Below are 26039 nucleotides of genomic sequence, written 5' to 3' on the forward strand. Positions count from 1 at the left end.
ACCAGTGGGAAGGGAGATTGCTCAGTGAAAAATGCCTTCAGTGACATCTCAATTTGGCATCTGCCTTGACATCCCTGGGCCAGACCTTACATTTTCTTTCCCAAAAGAGCAGAGCCAGGCTTTTACAGGCTATACAGCCATAGATCCACCAAGGTGGTGCCAGCTTCTCACCCAGCTTCTTGCTCCTCTGCTGGTCAGAGTTCTTTCTCTTCCACTTCTCCTGCCATGACACTTGGCCTTGTGCTGCTCCATCCCTTTTGCTGCCCTGTAGAAACACAGGCCAGCCATAAGAGACAATAAAGTCAGGTTGGTGTGTAGAACCTATTTTCTCCCACCCAAATGCCATCCCAGCCTTCGATCCCTGCTAAATCACAGAATGGCTTAGGTTGGAAGAGACCTCAAAGATCATTTCGTTCCAACATCCCTGCCATGGAAAGGGTTTCCAACCATTAGATCAAGCACTAGATCTGATTGCTCAGGGCCCTGAACACCTCCAGGGATGGGGCACTCACAGCTCCTTGGGCATTAGGGCCAGGGCCTCACCACCCTCTCGTATTTTAACATCAAAAATTTGTGATACTTGCAAGGCTAAGCTCTAATAGAGATGCATTTTCTCACCCCAGCACTGCTGTTATAGTTGAACCAACCATACGCTCACACAAGAGCAAAGCACTGTATGTATACATCTGCTTACCCACACGTATATTTATAGATGTACACATACACATCAGGAGGGGACACATAAATATCTATAGTACACAAATGAGCAGTTTCAGGAAGCTACAAGACACAAGGGAGGATTTTGTTTAGAAAGCAGTTTCCCCCTTCCTCCCTGCCAGGCGAGATCTCTAACATCTGCTCCTCCAGCCAAGCCAAAGGGGAGGTGAGTGCCAAACAGAAGCCACACAGAGAGGACACGCTTTGATGGGATGATCCCTTGACTTCAGATGGTTGAAGAAAGTCACCAATCTATCTGGAAACACCAGGCTAGGGACAGGCTCACCGCCAAGAGAGGAAAATAGATGTGACCAAGTGACCAAGATGGAATGATTCAACCAGGGGCATGTCTCAGCAACTGGAGTAACCCAGCATCCCAGTGTGCAGCATCTGGTGCTGCATGGCAGGGAAAAGGGATGGCCAGCAGCCAGAGGAAGAGAGATTAGATTAATGGAGGTGGGTACGCGTTACACCCTGCAAAGCACGGAGCTATCGGAGTTTGACTTCCAGCCCAACCACTCCCTTGGGAGATTAGATCCTCATGACTGCAGGAAAAGATCGATATCAAACATCTTCCCCTGCTCTGGCATATTCCTTTGGGAAGGCAGTGCCAAGCCACATGGAAGCACACCCTTCCTCCACATCAAGCCATGCGTGACAGCCCTCAGAACGACTGCTCAGAAACCCCTGCTGGAGCTGAGCAGCAATCTGAACTGTGAATCATACATACTGAACAAATTCCTATTGTAAAAAGTCTAGCAGTTGTACTTACATTGGGCTTCTGCCGAATGAGAAACATGTGCCATTTTCATAGGAACCAATTCCCACAAGCCCTCCTTCTTCTTTCCATTACCCCAAAGAAGGGAGTTTGACCAAGCACGATACTTGGAGCTTTCTGTTTCTGTTCCAGACTGCTTGGAGGCAGAGGTGTAGGGATAAACACAACATCTGTATTTATGGCACCCCTCTGTAGCTGACTCTACTGATCCTAGCCTGAGACCCACCCTCCTTTCAACCCAATAGCATCATCACAACAAACTCAGGTTGGCTGGCCTGTTAAGAGGTACAGACCAGAAGATTATTTAAACAACATGGTAGCTTCTGTCACAACCATTTTGCCTGTAAGACTGTTTTTTCTCTACCACTTTTATAGATTTCCACACAAGAGCCCAGAGGAGAGAGAAATTACACTGGGATGTGTCCCAAGACTTTGGCATAAAGTATATACACCAGAAACAGGGTGGATGCTGCAGTCTAGAGAGTTTTTTGTTTGTTTGTTTGCTGTATATTTGCTCTCATAAACTAGCCAGCCTAAAGTAAAGTATCTGGGGTGAGCCATGCTCAGGGGCACTGCAAAACACCCCACAGAGGTGGTGAGAGCATACCTGCTGTGCAAGCTGAAAGGTTCTGAAGGAGAATTTCTCCAGCTTAAAAAGCATAAAATCAAAATCTTTCCCCAGATGATTTCCACTTTGTTTAAGGGGGAAGGTCATTTTGAAAAAAGTTAAGTATTTCTGTTGGAAAACTTGAATAGCCAAGCCATGGGAGTCTGTTAAACTCACTTCCTGCAGCCATCAGGAAAAGGTGAAACTGAAATACTCCATCCAGGAAAGCCCCTTGGGAAAAGAAAACCTACGTGTTCACTGCTGATCTTCCTCCCCTTTCTTCTTGGAGAGGAGGGGGCCCTCTATATGCACTCTCATCCAAAAGGGAAGCAGAGTCCTTTCTCTAACCAGCTCCACTTGACACCAGTTTGCACACCCACACGCAAAGCCCTTTCACTGCCAACACATTACATCCATTCAACCCTCGTTCTGTGCCATGTGAAGAGCACTTCCTCTGCATCCAGCCATCCAACAGAGACTGCACATGCAGCGAGACAATTTTTCCCAGTCTGATTGGAGTGGCACCCCATTCAAACCCTCTGACAACCAGCAGAGAGGAAAAGCAATCCAGAACAGCCTGATGATTAGTTCCTTCCACGCTTAGGAAAAGCCCTTAGGAGGTTCAGCAGAGAGCTATAGACCTAGCCACCAGAGACATTCCCCATGCTTTGAGCATCATATGCGAGATTTTGGGGTGTTGTTCCATGGGATGAAAGAAACGTCACCATCTATATGCATGGTAGTTCAACAACGAATCTGTTTCTAGATGGGCTGAAGGTGGAGTTGGATGCATTCCTGTTCCGATCAAAGTTCAGCTTGTAACTTCAAAAGGCTTTTCATTAAATCCAGCCACACAAGGTGGAGGGGTGTGGGTTTCACTGGAAGGGATTTGGGATGGCCAGGAGAGGTGTGGCTGAGCAGCTCAGCCTTCCTCGTCTCTCAGCACTGGGGGAAGAACCTGTGTTTTTGTGAAACTGAGCACTGCTTGGCTGCTATTGACATAAATCTGCCTTTAAGCCACATGTTGTGAAGAATACCCTAAAGCTCAACATGCTGGTCCAGGTGCTTATGGCTGCAAGCCCAAGGCAGAGTGGCCTCACATTGCCTAATCCCAAAAAACAGGAATAGAAGAGCAAGAATCACAGCGGAAAGGAGGCTGAGTGAGAGAAATGACCAGGGACAGATGTGGGCTTAGAAGGGCTTGCCCCAAGCAGGCTCCTGTGTGGCTGTGGCATCACAGGAGGCCATTTGGGGTGGCCCTCTCTCTGGGCAGAGGGACACACTCTGTGGGTCCTACTCTGGGTCTGCTCCCATTGGAAGCAGGCAGGAATTCTGCCAACAATGTGAGTAGCAACAGGTTCCAGAGATGGGAGCTGTTTTAACTCAAGCACCCAGCAGAAAAGCATTTGGTGTTTTTGTTGGATGCCTCTTTGCCAGGTTAGTGAGTTAAATCAGAGTCCAAGAAGCGCTGAAGCCAGCATTAGATAAACAGAGGGAGAGCAGGATAGAGCAAGGCTGATAAAAAGGGGAAATCTCCACTTTGTTAAAGCAGAGATTGCCTCCAGCTGCCTCCCAGCCCCAAGTACTGGGAACTTGGAAGGAGCAGTGGAGAGGGAAGCCACGCATGAGTTGAGATGAAAATTGGATGTTATCTACAATATTTCTGTGTGTTGTAGGGTACATTTCCATGCAGACCATCCAGCAAGGATGACATGAATTGTTAGAACCACTGGCAAAAGTGAGAACAGACAAAATTCTCAGTGTTTTGCCATGGAAGTGTTGGGAGATTGGAGAACACGTGTGCAGTTGATCATCCCAGTGCAGAGTGGCAAGAAACAGCTAGCTGCTACCGAAATCACCAGCCAGTAAAACATAGATTCAAGGAATAGCTTGGGTTGGAAGTGACCTCAAAGATCATCCAGTTCCAAGCCCTGCTGTGGGCAGGACTGCCAACCTCTAGACCAAGCATGAGATCAGGCCCCATCCAAGCCAGCCCTGAACACCTCCAGGGATGGGGTATTACACTACTCTGTGCTTATTAAGGTGATCAGGATCAAATGAGGTATTTCCAGGTGAGACCGTAACTTGAAGAGACTTGAAGTGCCACATAAGAAAGAACATCATTGCTGGGGAAACTGAGGCATAGGAAGCAACTACGACTTGCTGCTGCTCATCCTGCCGCCCGTGGCAGAGAATCCATCTCTCCAGAGCAATTCAGCCTAATATGAGACCCACAGGCCCAGCCGTGGGTCCATCTACAGTTTTCTACAGTGGCAGCCCATGGGAGAGCTCCAAAAGGGCTGCTGGAGATTGAGCCATGAGAATTTCTCTTTGCCATAATCTTCCGCAGGGAGGATTTGCTGGATTTTGCAATCTCTGCGAAGCTCAGAGAGGCTCAAAGCTTACTTTACACTTGTAAGCTACAAGAGATATGATTAAGAGGAGGAAAAAGTAGTACTTAGAGAGCTTCTTCTTACCCTTTGACACAGGAGATGTGACATAGCTATTTCAGCTCCCAAAATCCAACTGCATCCAGGAGAAAGGTGAAAAGCTAAACATCTCCTCCCTTGGTAGGAAGATACACAGCTTGGGAATTCCTGTTTATAAAACTGCAATCAGCGCAAGTGCAAATTAGGCAGAATCAGTCAAGTGTAGGAAATTGCTATCAGAATATCTGATATCAGAAATAGCAATTTAAAACCGCTCTGGTTGCTGAGCTTTCATAAAGTCTTCCCAAGACCACATTTCTATGCTGCATGTCACCACAGAAGACACCCGAGATGCAGTGAATTCCTCCCCCCCCTTCCCCCCAGTTAATTTGAATTATGCCACAAAACAGATGTGCTCTCTGGTGCACAGAGAACCTTCTTCTTCAATTTTGTGTCGCATCAGCTCTTATTATTCCCTCTCTTTGTCTGAAGTGACATAACGAGTCGTGACACCCTCGTATATCATCAAGAGACACGGTAGCAACTATACTCAAGTTGGGAAGAGTAGTTTTATATATATATATGTGTCTATATGTCTACTGTCTTGATGGGAGAAGGGGTGTGTGTGGTAGGAGAGATTCCTCCTTCTGCATAGCAAGGCTGACGCAAGGCATCAGCACCAATTAAGACCTCACAACGGAGCAGCATGCAGGACTGAGGGTGAAATTAACTGGCGAATCGTATGGAATTTCACCCTCTGGGCTCAGTTCCCAACTTGTGGGAAACAATGCAGATTTGATCTGAAGCTTGGAAAGGAGGAAGAAATCATTAGAAACGCCCAGCCTAGCATCTTGTGTTAGAGCAGGTTGTGCTTTTCACCCAGAAATTCCTACATCGAGTCCAACAACAAAAGGCTTGAGAGGAAACCACTGCCGTATGACAGACAGAAACTTAGCAAAAGCTGACAAAAAAGGCACAAGATCCTTTGGACATCTATGCTGATGGTCTATACTCTCTGATCTTTACAAAACACTAACCTAATACCCATTTTCTGCCTTCAGACCCTGTCACTGGTTGGCTCTTTTTCCACTGGGTTGCAGACATCGTTAGACATGTTGGGGATACACAACCACAAGAAATATGTCCTTCAGCACGACTAAATGTTGTTCTCCCAGCATTCAGTTCAACCAGTTCTCCCCTACAAGAGCCCCTGGAGCCTGCCCAGAAGCCCATCTCTCTCCATTTCTGCTGTTTCCCCAACTTGAACTTACCCCAAGCATACAGCAGTTCATCTGCACACCCACACCGCAGCGATGCACAGGGATATGGCCATGGCTCCCATCTCCTTTAGGAAAGTTGCTGTACAAAGAGCTTAGTGCTGAGCTGTAAGGTAAATTTTCCAGATGTGAGCCATTCTCTGCATCAAACACAGGGGGAAAAAGTCTGATTTTACAGCGCTTCTGGCAAGGGAATGCAGAGAATGTGTTGTGAACACTCCCGCCGTCAAATAGGTGGTAAATTGAGCCACGCATGTTTGAAATACTGTACTTTGAAGAACCAGTGGGAACAATTTGGAGTTTTGAGCTCTTTCATTCAAATTGTCTTTTCTATCCCTTTTTTTTTTTTTTTTTTAAATTTAAGATGATGTGGAAATTTTTCTCTCCTTTGCAGTGCCTCCCCTGGAGGTGCTCAAGAAATGTTTAGATGCTGTACAGAGGAACTGGGTTAGTGGGAAATATTGGTGGTAGGTGAAGGGTTGGACTGGGTGATCTTGGAGGGCTCTTCCAACCTTGGTGATTCTATGCTGCTCACTCCTAGGAAGGCAAGGAGAACTAGCTGGCAAGAAGCAATCTGCAGTGACATTTTGCCATCTCCACTCTCCATTGCTGCACTGGCAGCCTGCTCACAAGCAAAAGAGAACTGAAATGCAGCAACAGAGGCCATTTCTGAGTCCTTGGCACCACTGGAATAAGCCTCTTGGGTCATGTCATTTGTTAGGCACACAGTCTGAGTTAGGTTTTGAAATCAAGGACCCCCGTTGCCTCTAGGAGATCACAGCCCTGCGGTGCCAAGGGTCTGCCCCCTTCTGCCAGATGGACAGGGGTGTTTTCCCACCTTCAAAAGATTTCTATCCATAACCAAGCAAACAAACAAACAAACCCACCAGCAACCTTTCATTCCTCTAGAGAAAATATTTTAAGTCTCTCAGATAAAAGAGGCAAGCTTGGCAAGGCATTTCATGTGCTTCTCATGAATTTTTGCAGGAGGTGGTTTCTGGACTGACTTAAGGAATGCACTTAGCATGCTGTTTCCCATATATAAAACCCTGAATTAGCATTTCTCCCTACGATTCTCAGTGTGATTCTGCTATGCACAGAGTATCACAGGATAAGTAAAACCCCATAAAAAGTCTCTCATAAAACCGTCCAGCGCTTGGTTTTGTTTTGTTGATCCCCTGACTTCATCGATTGCTCCGTCTGCTGACAGGAACAAAGTCTCCTCCACGATGCTTTTATGCAGGCAGTGCTTATCAAGGATGTCTGAGCATGCACACGCATCAGGGCTCTGTCTCCCTGCATCTGATGCCTCGGAGGCCTTGTGCAACCAAAACCAGCCATATCTCCATGGCTTTCCAAGACAGAAGCAGGACAGGTGACTGTAAGAGCAGACGGGTCATTCAGTTCTCTCTTGAACAGTACCTGGAGATGCTCTCTTTGCTGGATGTCAGGGGATCCCTTCTGACCCTACAGCAAGCAGCTAGAGCACGGGCAAGGCAGCATTAACAAGAGAAACATAAGCATTTTGTGCTTTTATGGGAGGCCCAAGAAGGTCTGGGAGTTGATCGTCAGGGCCGATCCAATTATTCCTTAAAAGCACTCTAATGTGAAGCTGGCTTGGTTCCCTTCGGTACCTGGCGTCTAATTTATGGGGTAATGTTTCTTTAAGACTGGCATTAAAGAGCAGAAGTAACAATCTTGGGTTAAGAAGGTTAGGCATTATGTCCAGATTAGTATTATCAGATGACCCGAAGCAGGGGTTATATTAAAAAAAAAAAAAAGCCTTAATTAAAAAATACAGGTCAGAACCAGTTTAAGCTCCAAACCTCCGGTTATGCTCACTAATTAGAAGGCTTGGACGCATGCCTCAGAGTGATGGATGAGCTCTATCTGCCTCGTGGCATCACACGAAGAGATGGGACGTGGCTCCCCAGGCGCAGGTCTTGGGCTTCATTTAAATCCAACTTTCTTTTTTCTCTGCAAGCAGAAATACCTGAATTGCATGAGCAGAGCGATTCCAAGCACGAAACACGTGTGAAACCCCAGTTCCAGCACAACTTCTCATGACTATCAACCAGAATAAAGGAGATCATGGAATCATATAATGGTTTGGGTTGGAAGAGATCTTAAAACCCACCCAGTTCCAACCCTCTGTCATGGGCTGGGTGCCTCCCACCAGATCAGGCTCTCCAGGGCCCATTCAACCTGGTCTTGAGAGTCTCCAGATGGGGCACCCACACTTCTCCAGGCCAGCTGAGATGCCAAAAAAACAGACCATGCATTCCATAAGACTGCTTGGAAAAAAAAAATGTATCCACACACAAACCTACTCTTTTTTTTTTTCCCACCACATCCAATTTCATCCCAGTGAAAATTTAAATAATTTGCATGTTTCATTTGTGTGCCTGCTCCCTTGCATGAAGATTGAGTCATGGAGTCGCCAAGGTTAGAGAAGCTAAGATCACCCAGTGCAACTGTGTACCTACCACCAATATTTCCCATTAAACCATGTCCCTCAGTACATCATCTAAATGTTTCCTGAACACCTTTAGGGACGGTGACTCCACCATCTCTCTCCTGGGCAGCCCATAGAGGTTCTGCTTGGTTCTGCTTTGCCTTTGGAAAAGCAAATTGGTAACCTGACAGAGAAAACAGCATAGGGGAAAACAGTCTTGTAATTCAGAGAAAAGCACTGCTCCTTAGTTTGATAGGTTTTTCAGGACAGTGGGAAAGGGAACAGTCACAGAAATAGGTAACTGGTATTAGCTCTGTCTTTTTCCCTTTAAGGACATTATCACAGAATCACAGAATGGCCAGGGATGGAAGAGACCTCAAGGATCACGAATCTCCAACCCCTCTGCCACATGCAGGGCCACCAACCTCCACATTTAATACCAGATCAGGCTGCCCAGGGCCCCATCCAACCTGGCCTTGAACACCTCCAGGGATGGAGCATCCACAGCCTCTCCGGGCAGCCTGTTCCAGCACTTCACCACTCTCTCTGTAAAGAATTTCCCCCTGACATCCAATTGCTGTCCTTTCCTTTTATTTAAAACACTGAACAAACAGCTGCCAAAGCCCACGTGGTGAGGCCTCTCATTCCCTTCTGAACTGGTGTGAGGAATAGGTTTGGTGGTCTCCCACCTAATCCCACCACTTTGCCAATCCAAGCAGAAGAGGGACAGCAGCCCACCCCTTAGGTACAGTTAGGTACAGCCCTGGAGGACACCAGGTGACCAAACCGAAACCCATCGTACCCATCGCCCTCACTGGTACAGATTGCCCAGAGGGTGGGAGGTGTTCAAAGCCAGGTTGGATGGGGCAATGGGCACCCAGCAACCTGACCTGATGCAGGCAACTAGCCCATAGCAGGGACTGGACCTAGATGATCTTTAAGGTCCCTTCCAACCCAAGCCATTCTGCGATTCTGTGAACGCAAGGAACAATTTGACTAACAGCTCCTGCATCCAACAGCGGTGGCAGAAACAAACCCCCCACCGAGATGAACAGCTCAGCACCACGAGATCCAGAGGGCAAAGGACATCACACGGGCAGCAATTTGTACAGCCCCGTGCACGGCACTGAGCACTGATCAGAGCCATGCGGTCTCAGGCCTGACAGATATTACATTTCCCTGTAATCCTCGCTCCTTTGTAACGGCAACGCGCTCCAGCCCATGCCTGGGGAGCTCTGTGATGCGTGACGGAGGGGGAATGCTGCTTGGTGGGAGCTGCTGACAGCTGAGTACTCCTCGACAGGGCGAGCTAGCACAGTTGTTGGCTCCTGGAAAACACAGGGAGAGAAACAAAGAGGCACGGCGCGTCCGGGGAGCGACATCGGATGCTGAAGCCTTCCCTGCTGCAGAGCAGGCAGAGGCTCTCCTCCAACTGAGATTTATGACGAGAGAGCACGTCTCTCCTAGGAAGCCTGCGGGGTTTCTGGTTCTCATCTCTTCCTCCCTGCAGCTGCCACATCGCTCAGCTCCGCAAACGGCATAAATCAGCGGGAGCGGCGAGGAGATGAAAGCGTAAATAGGCCGTCAGAGCAGTTACTGACACTACAGGGCAAATTCTGCCCTGACAGACACTCTGCAATCCTCCATTCATTGCGAGGGATGTGGGATGGGCATCTGTCAAGGGGAAAGCCATGCGGATGTGGGTTCCATCCACAGCGGGTCAAACCGACGGGTGCCTGCAGGTCGGGTCCTTAGGCTGGAGGATGCTTCACTGCTTTGCTCCAGCTGAGGTTTTTGGTTTTAATAGTTTCCCAGTACTTTATCACCATAAATCCAGTGCCCTCCCATCGATCTCAGGGATTTGTGTGCCAGCAGAACCTGAGCAGGGCAGTGGAGGCTGCAGGAGGATGGAGCACAGAGAGCCTCATCCGATGGAGGATGGGGAAAGCCAAGCGAGGAGCACGGAGCCCTTTCATTCAGAACTCAGCTTTGATACCTGCGCTTAGATATCTGGAGTATCTTACAGTCTTCTGTTCTTGACTTGTGGGTGAGAAGCCCGTCTTTTTATGTGCGAGGAGGAAAAAAGTCTTTCTAAGGCACCTCTTCAAAAGCTGTGAACTCAAAGGAAAGGACCCACACGTACTCCAGGATCTTAAAGACTGCTCCTGACCGAAGGGTGGGGAGACTGGGAGGGTCCCCAAGGGGAAGCAGCTCCCAGGGCTTTGCAGTTTGGCTTCAGCTCACTGCAAACTCCAGTGAAAATAAAAAAATCAGTCGTAACAGGAACTGATTAGAAATAACTGTGAATATCCATATTTTCTTCTGGAGGGAAGAATAAACTCAGGGATGTTTGTAAAGCCTGAAGTTATCGCCAGACTCAGAGAACATTTGACCGAAGGGAGAAATTTCTAGAGGCTTCTTAAGCATTGGTTGACGTTAAGTAATTTTGAAGGGTTTCCATCGAGACCAAATGTGACACTGGCAAGAAACAGAGCCACTCTCAGACCTCTCTGCCTCTAACCCCAAAACCCAGTGATTTTATGAGCCTCACTAGAGCATTTGCTGACAACACCAGCACTGGGATACTTGCCCCATGCCAGCTTTTCCCCAACACTGAGCACCTCCAGATTTCCCCTCTCTCCTATCTTGCTTCTTTTCACATCACACTTAAGCTTTCCTGGGACTCTTTCTCCACTGTAACACAGACAGGAGGAATGTGGCACACCAGGTTTGTTTGGATAACGTGAGAAGGGGGGGGATTAGGGTCAGCTTTCTAATGGAAAACTGGCACCACCATTAGCTCTTAGATTGGCACGAGGTTCTGTAAATAAAACTGTACGAAAGAGAGGGAAACCTTGAATTCCCCAGACAGAGTGAATTACCCATACTCTACAAGTCATTAGGCAGGGTGCCAAGCTATAGCTAACGTCTCCCAGAAATAACTAAGTCAAAAGTCCACAAACACCAGGAATTTCTAGCACAGAAACTTGTGCTCTCCAACAGCCAGGAAGGAGCAAGCCCAGCAGTGCCCAAGGTGACAGTGGGACTCATGCCACCAAGCTGGTGACTTGGTCCCAAGGAGCTGTTTGCATAGCATTTGTCAGACCTGAAGCAAGCCACCTTCTGCCCAGTGCCCTCTTGCACTGAGTCTGCTGCTGGTGAAAAGCAAAATGTTCTGTGCCATAGGGAAGGGCTGAAAAGAGCTATGGGTGGAGTGCTGCTTAATCCTATGAGCCAGAACTTCAGTGCCAAAGGGAAACCAGCTGGGGATGGTTGAGCCTACCATAGAGGCATGCCATGCTAGCAACTGGTCTTGCTGCATTGGAAATACTATCTGCCTCTGCCATCCCACATCTGGTGCTGCACTGAGAGAGAATCCTAAATAATTCAACCCTACTGTCATACAGTCAGCCTCAGCTTGCACAGGCAGCTCCATACAAGATATGTGGCGTGCTGAATTTGAAACACTGCGTTTGAAAGGCGCACATTTGTCTCTCACCAAGCCTCTGGCATTGCATGGCTGAGATGAAATTTGGGATGTTAAGTGGCTCAGGGCTGTTGCTTGGAGATGTAGGCTTGTTGATGTAGAAGCATTCACTAGGCTGAGTGCTTTCCCCTAAACAATCTCAGGAGGAGAAGCTAGTGATCACAGTGATGGGTTAGCACAACTCCCATACAAGTTCCATCCCTCCAGCAGTACTGTTCTATTTTCCAAAGTGATAAACTAAAATCTTGCTTGCTGAATGTGTTGATAATGCAGAATACATCCTATATGACTGGCAAACAGAGGCAGGGCTTCAGAAAGCAAGCCTGCATTCTCTTTAAAGCACAGGTAGCAATTTCGCAGCTCTCTGTGTCAACAAGACATAAGTATGGGCCGTGTGTCCTCTGCAACTGGTTTGGTGTAATCCTCTCCTTTCTTTGCCTTCCTGTGTTGCAGCTTTTAAACTAGAGTGGCATGAGCAAGTTGAAAGATCCTCAAGCTATTGTTGTATGCGGCAGCACCTCCAGAAGACTGGTGATGTCAGGGCTTATGGCAAGGACGTGAAGAAGGCAGCCTTGATGAGCTTCCATCACCAGCAAAAACGTAGAGTGACAGTGGAAAGAACCAACACAAAGCAGGGAGAAATAAGGCTGCAGAGCCAGCTGGCACAAAGAAGCACTCTTCTGCTGATGGATCCAGCCTGCCCAGGTCAAAAGGGCCTTGTAAAGATGAAGCCATTGCTGCTGTTTAAGCAGGGAAAGGTCACAAAGCAGCTGTTCCTTTCTCCCCCTTCCCTCCTCCAGCAGCACGTGTATCTGAAAGCACACAGGCTAAGCTTCCGTACCGCACCCCTGCTCTGCATGCCTGCATCCTCCAAGCACTGCATATCGGAGTGTGAATTACAGCCAGCAATAATAATGAACTCACAAGATAATACCACTGGGGAGAGAACAAGGAAATTCAGGGCCAGAATACAGAAGCTCTCATCGGGCAGATGGAAGGATCTCTAACGAAGGATTTTGCAGCAGGGATCAGCTGAGATTCAAGCAGAGCAATGCAGTGCATCGAGCCCCTTACGTCTCTTGTTGCACACAATTCTTGCCAGAATTTTTCAAACTCCAGTTGGCAAAGTGTTTAATCACTTCATGGGGCTGCCTCCAAGGGAAAGGATTCAGAGAAGTGATAGCAAGTGGTAATTTTGGCCGCTTAATTTAGATTGATTCATTTTAACAGGCTGCTCAACAATAGATACCACGTGGCCACGACCAAAGGACTTTCATGGTCTTTACTGAGATTTCAAGTAGGTGTGAAATACTCTAAAAATGCATCATTACTCCATGAGTGATAAAAGCTTAGTTACCCAAATGAATACAAGAATTGGCTCAAGCTCCAGAACAATTATTGCTGCTTTTCTCTTTAAGGTCATTCAGTGTTGCAGAATTGCTGAATTCCTGTTACGAAGTTGGAGAAGAGAACAACATGCATCCCAGAGCTCCATCTCCTTGAGTCAAAGCGACCACAAGTATCAAATACATTTCCTTCTGGTGGGATGGAAACACCCTGCAGGGTTTGTTACCAAAAAAAAATGTGGGAAATGGTGAAGGAAGAGAGCGTTCCTTGAGGTGACCCTATATGTATACATACTGAGTGGTCAAATGGCTCAGAGCCTCAGCTACACAGCAGGCAATCAAAATCATTTGACTGGTGTTGCTGTGAGAGCTCGCTTTGCAGAATCCTGGCCACAAGCTGCATTTGGAGGAGTGAGTTTCTTTAAAGGACATTTTAAGGCTATGCCTATCGACGTCTACAAACATCCACGTGGCCAAAACGAAGACCTGCAAAATCACGTGCTAAGGAGATATGAAATATTTCACCTGTCTCTTCCTCCAGTTTGGGAGCGTGACCCCTGTTCAAGGTTTATCTAAGGAATCACTAGTGAGACACTCCATCCATCCAATCCAAAGCACGTTCTTCTTCCAACCCATTGCTCAGACGGGCAAAACGTGATGCACCTGATTTGAGGTTTGACACTGCATATATTATTCTTGCTTTACTCTGGAGCAGGGGGAAAGGGAGAGAGAACGAGCAAGCACGCAACCACAGCATGTCTTATCTCACATTATAAAGTATGACAGATGTGGTTCTGTAATACATTTTGCAATTCAGAATAACAGACGGTCAAGGGAAAGGTTTTGAGATGAGATAGTAATAAAATCATTTTGCATTCCTAAATCAATGCGTGTACTGGTTCTAAATAACATTTTTTAAGAGTGATCTTCACTCCAACAGCACAGTGTGCCATTACTTGAGTAACTCAACACGCGAGATCAGACTTGGGTCAGGCACTGAGCACTAAGCCACAATGATGCCAACATCTCTAGAAAACAACGTCATCTTTAGTCCAGCTAAAACACATAGAGCTCGGATACTTCTAGAACTGAAATCTCACTGTTGGCCAGCAAGACACAAAAATCCTTTTCCAACACTCTTGGCCGCTGACTCTGACCTATAGCAGCCTGGAGACACCTACAGAACTGCTGACTTATGCTCCTATGGACAATCACTGCAGATTTTGACTTGTTTGTGAGTTCAGGGTGAGTGCTATGTACTGAACATCTTGTTTGCAGTGAAATACCTACGTGGCAGAAAAGCATAGAGGTGCATACAAAATCTTGCCCAACTGCTGCCAGTCCATGCACTGCACTTAGGGAATTACGGTTTCAGGCCCCAAATAACAAGGCAGCCCTACCTTACGGCCTGTCCTACTGGAAGGATGCAAAGCTTTCAGGGGCTGGCTCACCCAAATGGCAGCTGTTCCTCCACATCCTGGGGCATCAGCACGGAAGTTCAGAAGTGGAACACCCAGCCACGCTCAGTCTCAGGGCAGCAGGAGACACAGCTGTGCAAGAGATGAGGACCCAGCAGTTAGGCAGAAATTCATTTCCCATTCACAGAAGTTGCAGCTTTGATCACCACCACCGTGACACTTATGAGGACGAAGCCTGGAGCATTTGCTGGAGTATTACCAGCTGCTGATGACAGCACTGTTTCAGTTTGGATTTACCCAGCCCACATTCAGTAACAAAGCCCAAGCCCTAACGACAACATTGAGTTTGAAGTCCCCAGTGCACATCCACCTACAGGCATTCAAGTGAAGCATAAAATCAGCATAAAAAGGCATAAATTGGAAACAGGTCGCTCTTCATCCACAGTGGGGTTTTGTTCTAGCACAGCCTTGCTATATTTTCCATCAATTCCGAGAAAACAACAGGCAGAGTGCACACAGGCATGTCAAGAAAAGGAAAAATGACAAAAGAAAGGAAGAAGTCCATCTCTGAGAAATCACTGATTAAAATTGCTCCCAAGTTCCCATTCCCTCCACAGCTTGCAAAAGTCCAAGTTGGGTGGATAAAGTATCAGCCACGTGCCTGACTTACAGCACTGGGACTGAGGTTTGGGCAGCACTTCAAGACTTTCCCCTAGGAGCCTATCCAAACCCTCTTTGCTTCTGATGTGGAATAATTTGGAAGTGTTTTTAGGCTGCTGTCTGGGATAACACAAGGGCTATTGTAAACACACATGCAGCCAGTCAGCGTCAAGCCCACACAAATCTGGTACACACATAAATAACTAGTGAGCATTGTAAATAATTAATTGCATTTAAAGAGAAGAAGCGACCAATTTCCTGAGTAGGTCTTAAGAAGGGCAGAGTTTGTTACTTTTTTTCTTTTTTAATGGCAAGGGTTATGTATCACCTGATTTTAGTAAGTGGAAGGTACTTAAATGCAGGGCACTGCTTTTGTAGGTAGCCACAAGGGAAGCTATAGCCAGACCTTTTCACCATTCAGGCACAGCCATGCTAGGAGATAGAGAGGCCCTTCCTAGGATTCCCAAGTAGAACTTCTGTCTCTGGTATGTCTCATTGCATTCCTTCCACACCCTTCATTATTTCTTCAGAATTCCTCAGTAACTTCTGGTACTGACCTCAGGTGAATCGGACTGGGAGTTAAAGCAAACAGCAGCCAACCAGTCTGCCACATTCATAGATGCTGAGGTTTTACATCTTGTCCCCCAATGGATTTTGAGCAGAAACCCATTGTATGTTGGCAGGGAGAGTGAGCCTCGGTAGGAAGAAGATAGGAAACGATACAGGAGAAAGACTGCTCTGCAGTAATAAATGCAACTTGATAATTTAATGGAGCTGCACACAGCCACACTGTGACTGCCCCAAAAAAAGAAAGTCGAAGATCAACCAGAAACACACAGGTGGAGAGAAGGACTTGTGGAGAAACAGGGGAAAAGCACATGGAAAAAGCACCATTAAGGCAATGATCTCCTCGAGATCATTATTCACTTTGAGCTTCTAACCAGAACCATTATGGAGATCGTTTCCAGACTTCAGTGACTCATTTTCACATAAGAAACTTTAGAACCACAAGGCCTGCAAAGTCATCATTATCACTACCTGCAGGAAGATAAGGAATACTCAGACTCAAGGTTTGACACGGCTGAGCATTGTACAAGCATCCTTTGCCAAGCCAAGGTATAGAACTGGTGGGGAGTGCCCAGGATTCATGTCCATTGAATGGCCGATTATCAAAATAGTCCAAGAATATTCTCAAGGCTGGAATAAACTAAGATATGCACTTTTCAGAGATGCCTGCGATGCTCTGTAATTTTACAGCTTCCAAAAGCTAAGAAAAGCAAGGAGCTGCCAAGATTTCATCACTATTCACGTGTCAAGGCCAAAGAACTGCAAAAAGGTCAGTCTCACAGGTTATGAATATCAGAAAACTACAGCAACACAGTTATAACCAAAATACATGCAATTCCTAAAGCTCTTCTTATGGGTAAGAAGCAGGCAAGAGCTAGAGTGATCATGTAATACACAATTTACAGCACCTACTGGTACCAACATGATACCATGTTAGCAAATGAACATGCCTGGTGCTGCAGAGGTGTTGCAGCATACAAATAAAGCCTTGCTGCTCACACAGGTCATTTAACATCCATGTCTAACTTCTGTCACCTAGAAAACACCTAGAGATGCCTGCCATTCCCAGCAGCCATCCAGCTACTCACAGACAGCTGAGAAGTCACAGACAGCAGACAGAAATGGATGCTGTTTCAGTCCATTTTCTTGTAACGACCTTGCTATTTGATTTCAGCTCCATCCTCCTCTACTTCCATATTGCTGATGGTGGGTGCACTGATGTGACCTCAGGCACATTGCTTAGCAGAGCATTCACCCGCTTTGCTCCAACCATAAGTTAAAGCCAGGTGCCCACAGACAGCAGTCAGCTCTAGTTGTCACCCACCAGCAGCCCTCTTTTCTCACCTTACAGTAAGGGAGCCTTGGGTGTCTCCATAAGAAGAGATGCCAAGTTTCCACGTGGCCAAAGAAGGTTAGACTTGTAGTTCTGTATTTTATTTTTTTCTGACGTGATTTTGCAACAGTCCTCCAGTATTACAGCATATTTTCAGCAGGAAATTTCAGCCTGTATCAATCACTGCATATCCAAGTTGGGAAATTCCCTGTCAGCTCCAATTAATATCATGATTCCATTAGGAAGGGGTGTGGTGAACAGACTTCAGTTTAGACAAAAGCAGATGTGCCTCAACAACATACACTGCTAGGGCAGATCCTATTCTCTGAAATACACAGAAATTCCCCCTGTGCAATTCCAGCTTAACTCACACTCTGGATGCCAGGACATCAGGCCGTCTGTGGATTGCAAGTCCTCACCCCACGGCCAGTTCTTTACGCAGCACAAAATGGAAGAAATTCTACAAGGAGGAATTCATTTAAAAGTCTGAGCTTGAAGTTTGGGGAAAAAAAACAAGTCTGCCCAGGGGAAAAGCATCTGGCTTGTTAGCAGGACGGAAAGCACGGTACAAATTCTTCCAACTGCCATCACATATTTTTCAGTGCAAGTCAGTGCAAAGTGAAGTAAGTTTCCCAGGAAGCAAGAGGCCAGAGCTCCAGTCAAAAGCATTTTAGCAAGGTATCATCAGAAATCCGTGTTCTCAACACACCAGAGGCGCATTCCTTCTCCCTGGCACGCAGAAAAGAGTAAATTGGATAAAGCCAGCTTGACTTGTATATGGGCCAGGATTTCAAGTGCTGGATCAACAATAATTAAGAGTTACACGATAAACATCACCATTTTGAGCAGGCCAGAACAGAGTATTCAGCAACATCTACATGAAGGCACTTGACTGTTCAGCCAGCCATTTTTTCCCCATGTTGTGCTGGCAGTGCAGGCTGTTCCCAAAGCTGGCATATCTCCATGATCATCAGCAGCTAAAAATCCAAGCATTTCTGGGCTCGTCATCAGAATATCTGAGAGTTTTCAAAACAGCCAAAAAATTTCAGAAGTATGTAATAGTTTGGTTTGCTTTGGTTGTTGAGAGCCCAAGCTGGAAATCTGTGCCTTGAACTTGGACAGTCCTTGTAGGGAGAATAGGATGGGTTAGACTCTCCCAAGGGAATGCCCAAGCCAAGAAGCAGCACCTTTCTAAAGCCAAGGGAGAGGGAAGATCCCCAGGATGATGAGCAGGGAGTACTGCAAGCAACAGTCATACCAGGGGTTTCAACACAAGATCTTACAGGGGGAAAGTGAAGGTATCCTGCAGCTCCATGGCCAAAGGATAGAACCACAGCTGGCCTTTACAAAAAGGTCTCAACCCATGAATTTATACAGGGAAAGCTGACGATTTGAACAGACACATGAACACGCTTGATTTCCCCATCCTGATCAACCTCAGTCTTTAAACAAACTCCAGAGACAGAACTGTAAGCTACCCTAAAGACTCTGGGATCAAGCAGGTTGAAAAGAGGTACTCACAGCATCAGGAGGGAGTTGAGCAAGGAGGCCTGGGTGGTTTCCAGTTTGGGACTTTAGACCTTCATTTCCATCTCAGCCACATCTCCAACACTCAGCCCCTTTGATGCAGCACTTTTCAGCCTCTGACCTGCAGACCCTGGTGAGCTACGAATTACAGACAGGTCTCTGAAATGTGGGGAAAAAAAAGAAGAAACAAAACACTCTTTTCAGAGGGTTTAAATTCACTGTATGGGAGTCAGCAAGAAAATGCCTACTGCTACAAGTAATAAAGCCACACGTAACACTTGCCTCCATTCCTGTTTTCCTCCTAGAGCTCGCACACATCTGGCAGAAGCAAAAAGCAAGGAACATACTGCACTAAATAAGATGCCTTTGACCTGAGTCACCCAATGGGACGCAGAGGAAAAACATTCGTTTGGAGACAAGGTGAAAGGCGTTACGCCAAAGAATTTTGCAATGGACAAAACAAGGCAAATACAAAACTCACGCCCATCGTGAAGCTGCCTGCCTCAAAGCAACCCCACAAATCACAACTGCACATGACAGCTCTGTTATCTCTCAGCATCCCTATCACCTACAGAGCCGAGACACACTGGGATCCCCTGGAAGAAAATTCAGGGCTCAGCGGTGAGAATAAATCATGACTTAATGCAGTTATACTTAAACATCTCCAGCAAAGTGGTTGATGGCATTACAGCACATCTCACACCCATTAACTGTGGGATATGCAAGTATCAGAGGCTTGGAAATGTAATCAGGGTGCATCCCTAATTGCTGCAACCAGATTCAACAATCAGCCCAGACTGGAAGGTTGAGAATTAGACTTGTGTTTGTTGCAGAATGGCATTTCTACCTACGGCTTTCGAGGCTGTCACTCCATACTGAGCTCAGTGATAGATTACAGTCACAACTAAGCACTACAGGCTAGTTTCTGAGGACAAAATCTGAGAGAGAGGAAAAATACAGCCACTGCACCTCAATCACAGCGCACAGACACTCCACAAAGAGGAGAGTTCATCAAGCCAAAACAGCAAAAAAGCAAAGATTGTACAAGGGGTGAAGTGGAGCACGTTAGCAACTGAGTGGAAGCAACGGGCATCGCCTTTTTCCTTTCATAAGCACGATGCTTGCTCAGAGGCAAGCAGAAGGAAGACAAAGGGAATAAAGGAGAGAAAGTTCTGATAAAGGTAAACTTATTCCAACGTTTTGAAAGGCATTTTTATTTCAGATTGAAGCAGCTTCTGAGTTTGCTTCAGAAAAAAAAAATAATAATAAAGTGGGATAGTGTCAAAAAAAGTTCAGGGCAAATGAAAGTTAATGGATCAAAAGCATTTTCATCTTTCCTCCCAAGAGTTCCCCAAAAGCCTTCAGTAGGGTCAGCTGAAATTGCTTTTTGATTATTTTTTTTTTATTGAGTCCAGACCAATCAACAAATGCTTCAACCATCTTTAACTTTTCTTTAACCCACATTTCTCCCCTTGCAAAGCTATCTTCAGGCAGCTATCTTTACTAACTGCTGTATTACCGTGTGCAGCAGCTCAGCAGACTTTAAATCTTCAGTATTGAGGTTTGTCAGACGCTGTCTGCTTTTGTCAGATGTTAATCTCATCCCTTTGAATCTGGCAGAACAAGCCCTGCTGCCCACAGGTTTACACAGGGATGCATCACGTTGTCCTTCAGCAGGGAACTCCAGCTCACGGGAGTGCATAATCAATACCATGTGAAGGTCTGTTCTGTGACAGAGCCCTCCATTGCAGGAGTTTTGCTTTTAATTCATGCAAACAACGAAGTCCTAACTGTTCTAACTGTGATATTTGGTGCTTTTTTCCAAAGCTGCAGCTCAGAGAGGCTAACATGAGCATCCAAGCAGTCGCCCGTGCTTCTGAGCCTGGTGTTTGGGAAAGGACATCTCAATGACCCCCAAAGCACAAATGGGTTAAACAGACTTCTATGAAGAATCACACAGGTATCTCTGAGCTTATGTTGGAATGAGAGGAATCTGCTGGGTGGGGGCTGTGGTGCCTGTCCCAGGGCTATTTACTCCAATTCTTTTAAAGGCTAAAACCACGCTGCTTTCAGCCAAAGTTTTGTTTCATGTGGTTTTTCACCACCCCAGACACGAAGGGAACAACATCTATCATTCACACAAAGGAGTTAATTGCCTTTCTTCCCCACTCATTTTTGTCTTCTGCCTCTAGACAAGGGTATTCTTCCCCCGTGCTAATTATTAATAGATGGAAGAAAGTTCACCTTGAGGTTGAGAGTTTTATAGAAAAATTAATTACAGGGCCCAACTTTACAATTACCGGTTAAGACATACATTATCAGCCACAAGACCCCTCAGGCTTTACCTGGCCCTGAAAAAAAGTTTGCAATGTGACGTGAGATTACTTCGAAGCTGAACTCCAGAGGAAGCACCAGAGCACAGGCAGGGCCACCAACAGCCTCCATAATGATGAACCATGGCTGGGAGGCATCAACAGGTCAGAAGAAGAAAGGAATAATAGGTCAGACACACCATCCTGTACTTGCCAAAATTTAAAAGAATGGAAGCTTAAGATCTTAAGAAAGTAATGAGGCCACTGCACCAACAGTGTGACATTCAGCATCTGCTGAGGGTGCTCAGTAGCAGTAAATCTATTGAACAGGCTGAGAAGTAGTGAGTGGAAGACGATGCTCAATCAACACAGTGAGGAAGCTCTCATTACACAAAACTTGTAAAAATCTTGATGTGCAAACTGTGTGCAGGTTCTCACATCAGCCTTTGGAGTCAGCAGTGTGGAGCAGCTTAAGAAGATCAAGACCACTTGCATATTTAGACCTGCAAACACTTACATACACACTCTGGTATTTGCTGAATTGGTGCCTCATGCTCTCCATTCCATAAATCCCCTTCCATTTCAGGCTCATGTGATGGAAAATGCTCTGTGAGCAACACAAATTACTGGCTGAAGTCAGAGGGAAAAGTATGACAGAAAGTCACAGTCTGGAGAAGACGAAAGACTCCTCGTTTATAAAACAAAACATTTAACAACCAGCAGAAGTCACGTTGGCATTACACAGCCAGGACTGCATACACTGCTGCGTGTGGACTTCATCCCTACTCTGGGAGCTCCACTGAGACAACTTCAAGAGTGGGACACTCAAATAATGAATTGGATTCCTCTGAAGGAGGTGATGTTCAGACACCCCTTACCTGTGCACACACATTTGTGGCTGTGCTTCCACTCCCAGCTTGGCTTTCTGTACATCTCTCGGTCACCACGCTCTCAATACACCTGAAACAGAGGGACACAGTTATTCTGTAAGTTCACACAGCACATGACACAGCTGGAGTCTGCTCCTTACAGGCAATCTCAGGGATACATTTAACTCAGAAAGCAATTTAAAGCCAACATCTTGCCTAAAAAGCTGATACAGAAGGACACACAGCACGGCTCATAACCTGGTAATAATAATTCTACCACACGTCCGAGGTGCTCAGAGCACTTAGGAACACACCTCTCGGTTTCAAGAGGAGCCATGCATTGAGCACAAGCCAAACCAAAGTATTTCTCAACACACCCAGGGCTTTGCTAGCCAGTGTGCTAATCAACTTGGAAAAATTACCAGAAAATAATCAAGTGTCATATCAGCAACCTATGCAAATGGCAATTCCCCATCACTTCTAGTCCTGAGCCATTTTTACAGTTCTTATCAAGAGCACTTTTTTGCTGCAAATATATCCTTTAAAACTATCTTTAAAGCAAACCTATGAGATATGTGAGGAGAAGGGAAAAAAAAAAGTGACTGTCACAGGGAAACAAAGCAAGAAAAGAAGAGGAAGCAGGGAGTTGTGCATCACCATTGGTGGGCACTTGAATAGGAGCCCTGTGCTTGACACCGCTGACTTGGAACAAAACTGAAGTCAAACAGCTATTTGTCAAGGGATACAAATGCACACAAGTGGTGAGAACCTGGCCCTTCTGTAAAAATGTGTCAGGGACTTTTCTGTAGGGCTGCGCCGAGCTCCGTGATGGATTGTTGTACTCTGAGGACAGCATTGTGAGCAGCAATAATAAGGCATCTGGTCAATGCTCTTTCTGAAAGAATATTTTGGCTCGACAGGAATCACGTGAGTGGTTCCACGTACAATGCACAGCCTCACTGCCACGAATCAGAGGGCTGGGTCCATCCATCCATCTGCTTTCAGCTCCACCAGGCCAGCTCCAGGATGTGCAGCATCACTTTCATATCTTCTGGACACCTAATGAAAGCAATAATACTACATCAGCCCCTGCAGCCTCGATACCCCACTGAAAGCCCCCTTGTTGGTCTTAGCCATTCTTCTTGTATTGCCACACAACTGTGAGCAGGAAGAGGAGGCAGGCACCACTGCTACTCACAGGCCATAACAACCCCTTTGGTTAACTCAGAACTGCTTTGCTAGGCAAGACAAGGAGCTGCTTTAACGTAGGACCATAGTGCACAACATCTCCTCAACCAAAGTGTCATTCAGCCAGGGAGGAGGGAAGGATGAGCTTCATGAAGATTTCATCAAGCTGCCAGGGCAAATCTGCCCCTTGGCTGCAGGTAAACTACCAATAGCTCCTTGGAAGACATCCCACATCTACACACTGACAGTGAGAACAGAAACGAAGAGAGGAAGACATGGGACAAGCACACAGTGCTGGGTTGAGCAACACAAGATTTCCTTAACCCGTGCCCCTGAAACCAGATGGCAAGCCAAAGTTTTCTCTGACAAGCAATAGAATCAGAACTGACACGACTGGAAAAAACAAGCTCAATTCCTGTTGGCAGGATATTAATTTAGAAATCTCTGGTGTCACTGCCCTGATTCACAATGAATTTGAAACCAAACTTTCCTAGTGCCAGATGACACAGAGATTTGACAGAGAAGGTAATTGGAGGAAATGGCTGTGTAATCTAGCTATTGTGCTGGCGAAACCCAGCTCTCCTAAAGAACAAGGTTCACTTTGTGGCATGGCTGATTCGTTGTCCTTTATTTGTCCCCAGTGCCTCTTGACTTCCCTCTGCTTGGCAGGGACGGTGGCACAGTTCCTTCTAAACAGTGTCAAAGGGTGGGCAAACCTGACCTTGAGCAGAGCTCTGGCCAAAGCTACCAGCCCTTGCAATCACATCCTGAGTGACATACTGCACACACCCCTGAAAGAGGAGAGCTCCTACCAAGGGAGCTCCTCACCAGCCAGATGCCCTAGATCCTAATCATTGGGTCATCCATTAGGTCCTAACTGTTGGGCTATCCATGAGGTCCTAATTGTTGGGTCACCCATTCTTCTTCTTCTGGAAAACAGAATAAAGACACAGGCTGCACTCTGGGAAAAAGAAACAAAAATCAGCTTGCACTGAGAGACAAAAGAGATTGCTGTGGCTCTGCAAGGAAAGAGGAAAAGGGGGGATCAGAGTGAAGAAATTCCAAAATGCATTCTGTGCAAGACTCAACAGCATTTGCCTAGAAACGTCCACAAACACATGTACTGACCCACAAGACTCAGCATTTTTCCACTGTTGTAATAATAACCATTTTATTGACCTGTGTGTCCATGGTACTCCACTAATCACTTTGTTTTTCTAACTGTCACTATCTAGACTGGACGGTGAGCTGCTCTGGGTGAATGTCAAACCTACTCTGTACCTTTGAGATCTGATAACTCAGCTGCTGGAGCACCATGAAACTCTATACCTCTTAGCTGTGCACATCGAATCGATGGCAAGTCCCCTTTGGGAGCCCTGCTAAAATGTGCTCTTGCCCTTCAGAAGGCTCCTCTCTATTTCAATAAACAATCTGGAGAATGGAGTGTAACAGCACTCTAACCTACCCTCATACCTGAACGCATCTTTTTTTGCTCCATTCACCAATTACACGAGCACCATATGGATATAAAGCATATGAATGCCAGTGAATGCATATGAAGCCAGTGATTTCGTGGAGGAGGAGTGAAGGAGCTCAATTATTTTTTCCTCATCTGCTAGCAAAAAAATATTAGGATAGTAAACAGAGCTAGCAATCACATAGGAATGCCCGGGAGAGCCCTTGCCTGCTGGTATGCAGATCTCTCATCTGGAATTCATTTATTCCTGTTCTCTATTCATACTATTAAGCCACAGCAGTGAACAGGCAAGAACGTATTCAAAAGAGACCTGAAGTTATTGAGGAGTCCAGTGTCACCTCTGAAAATAAAGAACCTGAAGCAGCAGACTGGTATTTCACCATTTTCAACAGCATCACCTGACAATTCAGCATTACCTCACAGAGATGGCTCCCATCATTCCTGAAGGGCAGGATACTTCCACCTCCTTTCCACAAATTCTGTTAGCAAAAATAGAAAGCATCTCTGTTAGACCGCAAGTTAAAAAGGCCCAAATTTATCCTTAGGTTAAACCAAGATGAGCCAGCAACATGCTGTCTGGTTGTGCAGGTCCCAGTGGAGGCATGAGTTGGATTCAATGGGTCCTTTCCAACTTGGGGCAATCTGTGATCCTACTGAACTGTCAGACCTCGCAGCTTCAACTGTGGTGCATCCTGGGTGCCCTTAAATTGGATGAAAGAATGCACAGGAAAATGGTGTATTTGCCTGCTGGGTCTTAGTCTGCATCCCATTTCACTTCTAATTCCCCAGAAAGCAGAGGATCATCCGCATCTTGTTTAATTACATTCAGTAATTTAAACTGCCACAGAAAACCCACTTTGCCTATAATCATTTAGAGGTCTATAGAAATCCCTTAGCCTGGTGGAAAATGTAGATGTGTAATTAGTATATTCCCCTTAACTGCAGCCTCATTTCTCTGTGCAACAACACGTGTGCAGGTATGCGCAGCAGTCCACTTGGCTTACCCTGCATGTGGTTCCTGGGGGGTCTGAAAGGCAGAAGTTCTTGGGGGTGTGAGCAGAAGGTGCAGCAGGAAATCAGATGCCCCTGGGATCCCTGCACCTCTCTCCACCACAGCCTCCTACAGACAGCTCCAGGGCTCAGCTTACACCCAGCAGTGCTCCAGGAGGGGACCACACGTACTAGGGATGGAGAAAAAAAAGCACATGTAAAGATCCTGGAAGTCTCAGGGCAAGTAAATTACTGTTAATTGTGAGATATTTGATTGCAAGAAGCACCAGATGGCCAGCCATATGTTTTTGATTGTAAAATTAAACAAGATTAACCCAAACAGGATTTCCTCAGCATTCTTCTCTGACTGGCTCACAAATACATCTTTAACACCTATGCTACAGATATGGCACAGTCAGAAGCTCTTCCTGCCTCTCCCTAATCTGCCTGGGCTAAATACTCAGCCAAGCAATACCCTCCACTTAAAGATTTCCAAGAAGCAAGATAGGCTTTTTGCAGGCATGGCCAAACCGCTCTCTACTCCAAGATAGAAGAATTCTGAGGCAAAACCCTGCAGATACCACAGCTCAGTGAGTTGCAGG

The 26039-nt window shown here is 46.2% G+C and overlaps 1 long non-coding RNA gene across 3 annotated transcripts in view; it reads right to left on the reverse strand.

Annotated features, from left to right (window-relative positions):
- Window positions 1-25624, reverse strand: part of LOC128077155 (uncharacterized) — a 55900-nt gene extending 30276 nt beyond the window's left edge. For 2 of the 3 annotated variants that reach the window (XR_008204857.1, XR_008204855.1), the window contains exons 1-10: window positions 25452-25624; window positions 24864-24926; window positions 22552-22841; window positions 21792-21873; window positions 18596-18760; window positions 14548-14646; window positions 13622-13759; window positions 5803-5914; window positions 4580-4711; window positions 3-265 (exon numbers count right to left, since the gene is read on the reverse strand). This is a non-coding gene — a long non-coding RNA (uncharacterized LOC128077155). Of the gene's footprint in view, window positions 1-2; window positions 266-4579; window positions 4712-5802; window positions 5915-13621; window positions 13760-14547; window positions 14647-18595; window positions 18761-21791; window positions 21874-22551; window positions 22842-24845; window positions 24927-25451 lie in introns of all 3 variants that reach the window. The other variant, XR_008204856.1, reaches the window with a different exon arrangement.
- Between the last annotated feature and the right edge of the window lie 415 nt (window positions 25625-26039).

The sequence above is a fragment of the Tympanuchus pallidicinctus genome, unplaced genomic scaffold, assembly GCF_026119805.1.
Source record: "Tympanuchus pallidicinctus isolate F22 unplaced genomic scaffold, pur_lepc_1.0 scaffold15, whole genome shotgun sequence".
Taxonomy (NCBI): Eukaryota; Metazoa; Chordata; class Aves; order Galliformes; family Phasianidae; genus Tympanuchus; species Tympanuchus pallidicinctus.